The sequence below is a fragment of the Herpailurus yagouaroundi genome, unplaced genomic scaffold (genome assembly GCF_014898765.1).
Source record: "Herpailurus yagouaroundi ecotype Mexico unplaced genomic scaffold, PumYag 159, whole genome shotgun sequence".
Taxonomy (NCBI): domain Eukaryota; kingdom Metazoa; phylum Chordata; class Mammalia; order Carnivora; family Felidae; genus Herpailurus; species Herpailurus yagouaroundi.
Window position 1 is genome coordinate 39,898,633 of NW_024412400.1, and position 12,261 is coordinate 39,910,893.

The following is a 12,261-nucleotide window of genomic DNA, read 5'->3' on the forward strand; positions in this document are numbered from 1 at the left end:
TACACTATGTGTTGATATACTTTAATAGGAAAATTGTTTGACTTGATTACCACCCAGTAATGCTCTTCCGGCATTTTACTATGCACTTGTTCAATAGGTTCTTAATAAATACCTTTGGAAGTGACTTAAATATAGGGCTTTCAATATGCTACAACCGGAAAAACTGTACATCAGAAGTCAGGGACATCTCACCAAACAAAGGAAGAGACATTTATTATAGGGTTTGTGAGAACTGCAGAACTTAGATAAAATGTAAACGTAGCAGCATATATCAGGCTCAATTAGATATATTGTGACAGACTTAAACTACATATTCTCACTCAACTTGAAATAAGTAAACTTTCAAAGATAAAGCTGGATTGAAAGTAAATGTAACACATTTTAATCAGGGATTAGAAATTTAAAATCCCTCTGCCTTCACTGGCCAGCTTACATGGGTAAAATAAACAGACAGGGCCTGGTGGGGATTTTGAACTTCAGAACACTTGCCTTCTCTTCTCAGCTCCATCAGCCAGGAGACCGTAGCCTTCGTGTGGCCGTCCCAGACCTTCCAATTTTTCAAATAAATTACAAATTGAGATGTTGGTATAAAAGTCCGTTTTTAAATGTTTTAAATTAATTAAATATTTTTATCCCCCAAGATTTATTGAGGTATAACTGTGAAATGACATGTATTTCAAATGTACAATGTGATGATTTGCTATACATATTTACCCAAATCAAGTTAATTAACACATCTGTCACCTCACATGGTATTTATTTATTTATTTATTTATTTTATTTTATTTTATTTTATTTTTTTGGTGAACTTGCTTTTTTGGAGATCTACTGTCAGCACATTTCAAGTGTACAATACAGTTTTGTTAAGGCATCATGTTGTACATTAGATTAGCAGAACCTGGACATCTGATAACTCAAAGTTGGTACCTTTTGGCCAATATCTCCTTCTTTCCCCAATCCCCCAGCTCTTGGCAACAACCATTCCACTCTTTTTCTTCTTTAAATTCCACAAATAAGTGATACCATGCAGTATTTATCTTTCTCTGTCTGACTTATTTCACTTGGCATAAGACCTGCCAGTATCTTAATTAAATATTTATAGTAGGATAACCTATAAAAAATCTACACATAAAAAGGAGGAATGTATTAGAAAGTACCCAAAGCAATTGTATCAGAATAAACGCCATAATACATCATTCCAAGAATAAAGAAACCTCTCAATTCTGAGCCTTTCTATGTGGAATATTTAAAATTCATCTTGCATTTGATATGCTAAATATCACAAATATTATATTTATGAGAGTAATAAAGGGAACTAATAAGCAATTATCGTTAGTTCATAATGGAAAATGACTATTGTTGAAATGAATTGAGTAGGAAGCATCAGATTATTAATACAAAATGGCAAACTTATGCCTGACTCAATAGAATCAGTTTCTGCCTCAATAATAAATAGTGCCGGTGTCTTCAAAAACATGATAACCACATAAATGTAATTTGAAAAATTAAATGCACATTTTTAAAATGCTATTTATTTATCTATAATCAGATACTGTTAGGAAGGACTTTACAGCATGTTATTTAAGATTATCTTAAGTTTAACTATGTTTCTTATTTCTCACCAATCTGTTTTATTTTTCAACGTTTATTTATTTTTGGGACAGAGAGAGACAGAGCATGAATGGGGAAGGGGCAGAGAGACAGGGAGACACAGAATTGGAAACAGGCTCCAGGCTCTGAGCCATCAGCCCAGAGCCTGACGCGGGGCTCGAACTCCCGGACCGTGAGATCGTGACCTGGCTGAAGTCGGACGCTTAACCGACTGCGCCACCTAGGCGCCCCTCACCAATCTGTTTTATAAAAAAAAGACTAATACTAAATTTTGGCTAGGCTATTGCAGGAGATCTCTCTAATAAAAACAGAATGATGATATGATTTTCATTATCCTTGAGGTCACCCCTGCCAACTAATTTTATATAAACTATACATGTTGAGGGTACGTACGTACAGACATGTACATATGGTCAATTGTCGTGGTAATGTTTAGATATATCACTTGTGCAATTGAAAGGAACCATATAATTAAGACATTCCGTAATTCAAATTACATTCAGAACCTAGATCCCAGGGAAAAGAATTATTATTGCTGGAGGGAGCATTAAAGTTTATTTCAACTAGTCCCAGTGTTTAAATTGAGGAAATTAAGTCCCTGAAAATGTTGCCCTTAATATTGTGTGTGAGCTTTGAATTGCCAATTCCAGTGACCTGTTCAGTCTTTCCTCTTGATTGATCTTTCAGCTGAATCTCACCTTCCTGACATTCTCATATTTGGCTTGTACTGACTGATCTTTCTTAGTTCTGGTTCTTAATTGTTCTCTCTCTTCCTTTTTTCCTGCCATTGCCTTGTGGGCTGATATTTCCAAAGTTCTGCTTTACATTCCTCTTCTGTTACATTCACATGTACTGGCTTATGACAGCTATTTTTATCGCTTCAGGTATAACCCATATCTAATTTTCTAGCCTATGATCTTTATCTTGAACCTCACATCCACATTTCCATTCTTTATTTACAAAGACTTTGCTTTTCTTCACAATTTTATAGCATCTTGGAAAATATGACACCTTGTCAACCTTGACTGGCATTCAGTCTCTATTTTTACCCTAATCCAATATGCCCTTAGCATTCTGTTGTCTTCTAAATAGATATCATTATTTTGTCCCCACTGTCTGTGGTACTCTTTTCAAATTCCTCACTCTTTGCAGATCAAGTCTTTCTGGCTTTACTTTCCAAGTTCCAGGCCTCTGAATTACTTTCCATTCCCCAAGCATGCTTCTGTTTATTGCATCCTCATAGAAAGAACCCTTGGCTTGGTCTGGGTTCCCTTCACGTCTTTCTCTAGTAGAATCTTTCTTCTTATCAGTTGCATGAGGGACACTAAAGAGGAAACCAAAGTAATCTTTCCTAAGGAGGTACAGTTTACCTTCCAAGGAATTCTTTGATTCCTCAGTATTTCCAAAGGTAATGTGCTCATTTAAAGAGCAATGTTTTAATCAGCTTTCATCATGTATTAAACCAATTTTAGGGGTATTTAAATTAAACTTGATTTTTACTGGTATAAAATTATCATATAACACATCTTTTTGAAACTCCTTTATTTTCTGTGGAATTTATTTAAATTATTATTTTTAATATTCTGTTATAAATAATGACTAATATTTATTTTTTCTTTGCCTAGATTTCAATAATAATATTTTTATCTATGTAAATACCTAAATGACTAATCATTTAAAATTTTTTTTCACATTTATTTATTTTTGAGAGACAGAGAGAGACAGAGCACAAGTGGGGGAGGGGCAGAGAGAGAGGGAGACACAGAATCTGAAGCAGGCTCCAGGCTCTGAGCTGATAGCATAGAGCCTGGCTCGGGGCTCGGGCTCACAAACCATGAGATTATGACCTGAGCTGAAGTCAGACACTTAAGTGACTGAGCCACCCAGTGCGCCCCATAAATGACTAATCATTTAAACAAGCATACCTCACAGGATAAATAATAAAATGTACTATTTTTATCTCCATTGAAATTTTACATTCATTCAGTGAGGGAATTTTTCTCTGCCCTTTGATTAAAAATTAGAGGAAGTCTTATGTCTTTTCTGACCATTATCAATTGATACAAGGTTCTCCTTTCCATAATTAAAATGTCCAGTCCCTTGGAGAAGACAAAACTCTTGGTTTAATGGTGTCTTATTTCTTCCATTATCCATGGCCTGTCACAAATAGGGAACTGGTAGTAGGAGAATGGGGACATAGGTGGTTTCTTTTTTTGTTTTGTTTTCTTTTTTTATTCCCACATAGACTGTCAGTTTTTGTCCATCCTATCCAGCTTGTTGGGTATGGCTTCAGATACTTCAGGTCAGGTGATAGAGTTTGGGAAGCATGAACAGAGAGGAGGTGAGAAGTCGTTATGGCTGTCTTGTGAGCTGGAGTCATATTCTCTAAGTCTGGCTGGTCGTTAGAGATAGCTCTAGTAGGTGTGTTCTTTAGAGATTTCCTTTCACTGGGCTACTTCACCTACAGCTTCCTTGACCCAAATGAAGTTATTTCTACTGTCGATTGTCATTTATACAGTCTATAGTCTATAGTTCCACAGTCTATTGTCTATTTGACAACACCTTTAACTTCTGTCTGCTGATGACCCTATGACTCTCTAGGTGGCTTATCTGGGCCTAAAATGACTCCATATGACTTTTCCTCACACTTGGCAACATCTGGTCCATGAGAAGCATTCATCCCCAAATCTCTTGCTGACAGGGACCAATCCACTCTGTCCTTCAACTACAGGGACACATATTGGGTTCTCCCAAAGGATCCATTTAAGTGCTTCTCACATGGTTTGCTGTGAGGAGCAGACATTCTTTTTATGTACCAGTCATTCCCTCAAAACCTCCCTCCACAAATGGCCTTCTCTCTCTACTCTTTGGAAATACTTATAAATGAAATATAGGTAAGGTTTAAGATTGTCTAACTGGGGGTCGCCTGCGTGGCTTACTTGGTTAAGCGTCCGACTTTGGCTCAGTTCATGATCTCACAGTCTGTAAGTTGGAGCCCCAAGTCAGGATCTGTGCTGACAGCTCAGAGCCTGGAGCCTGCTTCAGATTCTGTGTCTCCCTCTCCCTCTTCCCTTCCCCCACTCATACTCTGTCTCTGTCTCTCTCTCTCAAAAATAAATAAAACTAACTAAATGAATAAAGACTTATCTAACTGGTTCCTGTCCACACATTACCTGCTGGCCGTGGAGGACCACAACTCATTTGCATATGCAATATTATTGTGAAACCTTAGCTAAAACTTTTTTTACCTACGTATTTCACTTGTTAACAGGGACATGTAACTCCATGTCCTGAGTGTAAAACAAAAGTTAAAATGAAAATTCTAGGTTTGAAATAAAAGTTCTAGAAGATAGAGAGGTGTCATTAGAGATTCTCACGTATTTCCCTAAAGTGAACTGGGAGATCGTCATCATATGGAATTCTCAATTTGAGGCTTACGTTTGGAAGTTTTCAATAATAGGTGGATTCTAGCAGGTATCCTAAACTCAAGTCAAAGAGCTAAAATTAGAAGATCTTGTTTCAGACTACCACAATAAAGTGAATATTGCAATAGAATGAGTCAAATAAATTTTTGGTTGTGCAGTGCTTATAAAAGTTATGTTTATACCATACTGTAGTCTGTTAAGTGTATAATAAATAGTATCATGTCTAAAAAGAACTATAGATCTTAATTAGAAAATACTTTATTGCTAAAAAATGCTGGCTGTCACCTATGTTTTTTAGTGAATCTTGATTACTGATCACAGGTCACCATAACAAATATAATAATAATGCAGAAGTTTGAGATATTGTGAGATTTATCAAAATGTGATACATGGAGTGAGCAAATGTTGTTGAAAAAATGGCACTGATAGACTTGCTCATTGCAGGGTTACCATAATCCATCAATTTTTAAAGAAACACGATGTCTACAAAGCGCAATACCGTGAAGGACAGTAAATCAAGGTAGACCTGAATAAATAATGGTAAGGTGTGTTATAGCTGGAGGAGAGCTGAAGAGAGCTGAAGCTCATCATTGGTGTGCCATACCTTAGTCCCAGTGGCCATTTCGTCACTTCACTTCGTCACAGGGTTGGCTGACTCCTTAGGTTCTGGCCCTGTAGCCTCTCCCAAGAGAAGGGAAGGGAAAGAAAAAGGAAAAGGAGGAACCCATATCTTATTACTTTTTTTTCCTATTGAGATTATTTTAAACTTAAAAAGGAATCTCAAAAATTCTACAGATTTCCCAGATGTCCTTACTTAGCCAGCTTCTCCTTATGGCAACATCTTCTATTACTATAGAATGTTTATCACAAGTGCAAAATTAGCCCTGATAAAATATCTTAACTACAGAATGCATTTGAATTTTTCAGCATGCCCACTAATGTCTATTTTTCTTTTCCAAGATCCACTTCAAGATCCCAAATTGCATTGACTTGTCATGTCTCCTTTGCTTCCTTCAATCTGAGACAGTTCCTTATTCTGTCCACATCTTTAAAAGACCTTGGTATTAGTGAAGAACACTGAGTGATTATTTTGCAGAATGTTTCTCAGTTTGGTTTTGCCTGATAATTTCTTATGATTACATTGAGAGAATGAGCTGTTGGGCAGAATACAAAAAAGCTATGTTCCCTTTTTAGTGTGTCATATCAGGGATTATATAACATACCTATGTGTTACTGGTGGTACTAATAAGGTGGGACCTGCCAGAATTCTCCACAGTAATTTGTCTATTTTTCTAATTGTTAAATATTTCACAGGGGATACTGAGACTAACTACATATCTTTTTTCTGCTTAAATTCTCTCCTACTAATTTCATCATCCATTGATGGGATCTTGCCTTCATCAGTTATTATTGTCATATTCTAATAGTGATTTTTTCCATCTTTTTAATTTCTCCTGCATTTATTAATTGGGCTTATATAAAGAAAAACCGTCATGATTATTCATTTATTGACTCAGTCGATATGTTAGTGCTGACTTTGGGCTATTTTACTATTTGGTACACAGCCCAAAACATGGTTATTTATTTTGTTGCTCAGATTATTACAACTTTGTCCATAGGGAGCTCTTCATGCTGGCTCTTGTGCTCTTTGGATATGCCTCCACACCTTTTGTTTGTAAGCACTTCCTTACTTTCTGGCACCAGAAAATCAGAAGATGCCTCAGATTTATCTTGTATTATTCGTACCCCAACTGTGGAATCAACTACGTCTCCAAAGAGCCTTGGCAGTTATTATTGGAATATAGCACTTAGAAACGAAGATCATGAGTTCTGTGTTTTTTCATTTCGAATGGAGGGTCCCTGCTTTCAGCCTCTCTTACTTAGTAGATAAGTTATATATACAATCATACAGTAAGCTGTGTGGATATACATACCTAAATTTATTTCTATGTCTTTGTATTTCTCCATCTCTTTATGTGACTATGTATTGATACCTCAACTCCAGTTGACCTGAAAGGGTTAATTCTAACCCTTTTAATTTCTTTGTTTGTATCTTTAAAAAAGTTTTGTTAATTAAAAAAATCAGCTCTCCTTATCTGTAATATCTTAATTTATTTTTTCAAATGTAATATTCAAATACAATAGTTACAGAATTCCTCATAACCTGTACTATTTTAAGAACAAATTTTATAACTGTAATGTATTTATATAAAGTTATTTTTATCTTAACTTTACATTGTCCTGCCAAAGCACTGTTTTCCCAAGTCAGTTAGATCAGCTCCTTTCTTCCTAATACTTTTCAGTGTGGTTAAGTGACCGATTTGTTTTTCAGTTAGATTCATATATAAAGGTCTGTATACTAGCTGACCTCCATATACCATGCTTTTGAAATGAGTTTATTTTTTTTTCTGTCTACTTTTTTTTTTTTTTTTTTAGTAATTTCCACACTCAGCATGGTGCTCAAACTCACGAACCTCAGATCGAGGGTTGCATGTTCTTCCAACTGGGCGAGCCAGATGCTCGACCATATACTTAAAAAAAAATGGTAGATATATATAACAAAATTCATTTTTTGTGGTATACAGTCCTATGTACTTTGAGAAATACATAGAGTTATATATTCATTATTGCAGTTCCACACAAACCATGTTCCATCACCTCATATGTCCCCCTATGTTACCTTGAAACAAACCTTCCCCTCACCCAGTAGATTGACAACTGCTTTTCTGTTTTTCTCCTAATAGTTTTCTATTCCGCAGTATATTAATTAAATCATGCAATATGTAGGCTCTTGGATTTGCCTTTTTTCCTTAGCAAGATGCATTTAAGTTTCATTTAATGCTGTTGTATTCATCGAGAGTTCAGTCTTTATTATTGGGTAGAATTCTATTATATGGATATATCGCAGTATGCTCATCTATTTACCAGTTAAAACGCTTTGATGTGTTTGGAAATTATGAATAAACTTGCTGTAAACATTGGCATACAGGTTTTTATGTGAACATAAATTTTCATTTCTCTTGGGTTAAAAACCCAGGAGTGTAATGCTGGGTTATGAAGTGAAAACTGTCTAAGAAACTGCCAAAGTATTTTTCAAAGGGGGTATCACTCTGCATTTCTACTAATGTGTGAGAGTTCCAATTGCTTTGCATCGTAGCAAGCACTTGTTATCACTAGGTTTTTAGCATCCTAATGGGTGTATAGCATTATCTCATTATAGTTTTAATTTTTATTTCCTACATGACACAAGGTATTAAACTTTTTTTTTCACGAATGTGTTTTTGTTTGCTTGTTTATTTTTGGCATTCATATATCCTCTTTGGTATCCTCTTTGAGACCTTTTGCCTATTTAAAAGAAAAAAACTTTACTTTTATTTATTTTTATCTTAGAGAGAAAGTGCGAGTGGGGGAGAGGGGCAGAGGGAGAGAGGGAACCCCAAGCAGGCTCCATGCTCCATGATGCAGGGCTCGATCCCATGACTTGGGATCATGACCTGAGCTGAAACTAAGAGTTGGAGACTCAACCAACCGAGCCACTTAGGCTCCCCTGAAAAAGTCTTTTAATTGTTGAATTTTTAATTATTTCTTTTTCTCATTGCTGGATTTTGTGGGTTCCTTATAATTTCCAGATACCGTTTATTTCCCATATATAATATACAAATATTTACTCCAAGTTTGTGGAATGTTTTTCAATTTACTGATTAATATCTTTCACACAGCAAAATTTTTTGATTTTTAGTAAGTCCAATTCACCATGTTTTTGTTTTTTCTTTTACAATTTATGTTCTTAGTGCTGTATTCAGAAGCTCTTTGTGTAAGCCAGGATCACACAGGCTTTCTTCTGCAAGTTTTATAGCTTTATGTTTGACATTCAGGTCTATTATCCATTCTGAGTTAATTTTTGTATAATGTACAATGAGTCCAGAATCATTTTTCTTGGCTATAGATGTCTAACTGTTCCAGCACCAGTTGCTAAAAGACTGTTGTTTCTTTCAATTGTCTTTGCACATTTGTTAAAAAAGTCATTGACTCTTACTGTGTGTGTGTGTATATATGTGTGTATGCATGCACATGCATGTATGTGTATGTTTTCTGGATTCCTGTTCTCTTATATTGACCTACATAGACCAGGTAATGAAATCCTCCAACTTTGTTCTTTTTCAAAATTATATTACCTATTTAGCAGTTTGCTTTTCTACAAAAAATTTAGAATTTTCTGTTAAAATCTATAAAACACAACTGGAACTTTGATTAGGATTGTGTTGAATCTATAGGTCAAATTGGGTAGAATTGGCCTCTTGATAATAATTTTAATCAATTAAAAAATTAAGCCTTAATTTTGACCTTTGAGCCTCCAGTCTAGGAACATAGTATCTTACTCCATTAATTTAGTAGTCTTTGATTTCTTCCTGTGTTTCATCACACTTTTAGAGTACAGATTCTACAGATAATTTGTTGGATTTATATCCTGGCATTTCTTTTGCTTTTACTTTTCTTTCTTCCTTCCCTTCTGTACTAATTTGTTTGGGAAAAAATATCACAGACTACGTGGGTTAAATAACAGAAATTTATTCTCTCATGGTTCTGAGACTAAATGTCCAAGGTCAAAGCTACCAGGAAGTTTGACTTCTTCTTAGGTCTCTCTCCTTGTCTTTCAGATGGCTGCTTTCTTTGATCCTTCCTCTGACCACATTCCCTAGTGTCTATGTCTGTGTTTTAATATCCTCTTTTTTTATAGGAACCATTGTCAGAGTGGAATAGGGCCCACCCTAATGACCTGACTTTTTAAATTTTTTTTGAGGGAGAAAGAGAGAGAGAGTACCCCGTGTTTGCACTTGGAGGAGAAGCAGAGAGAGAGGGGAAGAGATGATCCCAAGCAGGCTCCATGCTGGCAGCACGGAGCTCAATTTAGGGCCCAGTCTTATGAACCATGAGATCATGACCTGAGGCGAGATCCAGAGTCAGACTCTTAACTTACTGAACCACCCAGATGCCCAGACAATGACCTCATTTGAACTCAATAACCTCTTCAGAGTCCCTAATTCCAACTACAGTCACATCCTGAAGTACTGGAATTAGGGCTTCAACATATGAGTTTTTGGAGAGACACGATTCAGTCAGGACAATTTTCTTCTTACCTGCCTTCTTGCATTCCTTCCATTGTTTCTTCACCCCCATCCCTTTGGTGCTCTTTTAAATGGTATTTTTTAAAAGAAGATTTAAATTTCAATTGTTCCTTGCTAATATTTTGAATTCCATTGATTTTTATGATACTTTGCATACCAAATGATATGGCATGTTGCTGACCTTTTCCATTAGTGCCTTAAATATTAAACTTTCTAATAATAGTTAGGAAATTCTTAGATTCTTTGACATCTGTGTTGTATCTGAGTCTCATTCTTATGATCAATTTGTCTCTTCAAGCTCTGTTTGTTTGTTTGTTTTGTATTTTTGTGCCTCATAATTTTTGGATGAAGGACAGACATTTTTTGTGGGTCATCAGAGACTGAGAGAATTCTCATATCCAGGTATGTGTGTACTTTTCCTTCTGTAGACCTTTAGAGCAGGGTTCCATTTAATATATTTAGAAGTTGGAGTAGATTTGGTGTTATTGTTGCTATGGTTACTCTCACTGCATATCAGATATTACGTTTCTGTAGAGATAGATTAAGTGTAAGGTGGAGGATGGTTTACTAAAGAAATATGTGTTTTATTCTGAGGTGTAGATCTTCAGTTTGCACTGTGCCTTAACGAAAGCCACTGTACATGTTGTTGTTCCTGTCCTGCCACTCTTTAAGCACTATTCTGCTGTCACTTGTCATTTGCCGCTTCTTGGCTTGTGGTGGGGTGTGCCCATAGCTTCCCTGACTAAAGCCTCAGTCTTCCATGCACCGTGTCACTGGGTAGAGGTATGTGGTTGTGTCAGTTCCCTTATCCCTCTCTCAGCCACAGTTGTGGGCTCAGCACATAGTACTGCCTCTCATCCAGAAGTCGAATTGTTTTCTTGTTCCTTGTCCCAGTTGTAATAAATTTTTGCTAGTGCTCTAAGGACAATTTTTCTTGCCTGCTCCCCCCGCCAAATTAAAGCTTTTGTTCTATAGTGTATATAGTGTATACAGAGACATTTATGAGTTGAATTTTGTTCCTCCTAAAACATGTTGGAGTCCTAACTCCCTCTCTCTCAGAATGTGATATCATTTGGAGATAGGATCTTTACACAAGTAAAAAAAAAAAAAGAAAAAGAAAAAAAAAGAAAAAAGGAAAAGTGAGGTCATTAGAGTGGGTGATGATTCAATATGACTCCTGTCCTTTTAAAAAGGAAAAAAGTAGAAGATGGTGGCGTAGGAGGACGCTGGACTCACCGCGCTTCCTGCTGATCACTTAGATTCCACCTACACCTGCCTAAATAACCCAGAAAACCACCAGAGGATTAGCAGAACGGAGTCGCCGGAGCCAAGTGCAGACGAGAGGCCCACGGAAGAGGGTAGGAAGGGCGGCGAGGTGGTGCGCGCTCCACGGACTGGCGGGAGGGAGCCGGGGCGGAGGGGCGGCTCGCCGGCCAAGCAGAGCCCCCAAGTCTGGCTTGCAAAAAGCGGAGGGGCCTGACGGACTGTGTTCCGACAGCAAGCGCGACTTAGCGGCTGGGAGGTCATAAGTTAACAGCTCTGCTCAGAAAGCGGGAAGGCTGGAGGACAAACGGAAGGAAAGCTGCTGAGCCCCCGGACGACAGAGCTCAGTTTGGTGGGGAACAAAGGCGCTCGCCAGTGCCATCTTCCCCGCCCATCCCCCAGCCAAAATCCCAAAGAGAACCAGTTCCTGCCAGGGAACTTGCTCCCTCCGCGCAAACACCCAACTCTGCGCTTCTGCGGAGCCAAACCTCCGGCAGCAGATCTGACTCCCTGCTGCTGCCACAGGGCACCTCCTGAAGTGGATCACCTAAGGAGAAGCAAGCTAAGCCTGCCCCTCCTGCCCCTGTGCACCTTGCCTACCCACCCCAGCTAAGACGCCAGATCCCCAGCATCACAAGCCTGGCAGAGTGCAAGTAGCCCAGACAGGCCACCCCACCCCACAGTGAATCCCACCCCTAGGAAAGGGGAAGAGAAGGCACGCACCAGTCTGACTGTGGCCCCTGCGGTGGGCGGGGGGCAGACATCAGGTCTGACTGCGGCTCCGCCCACCAACTCCAGTTATACACCACAGCACAGGGGAAGTGCCCTGCAGGTCC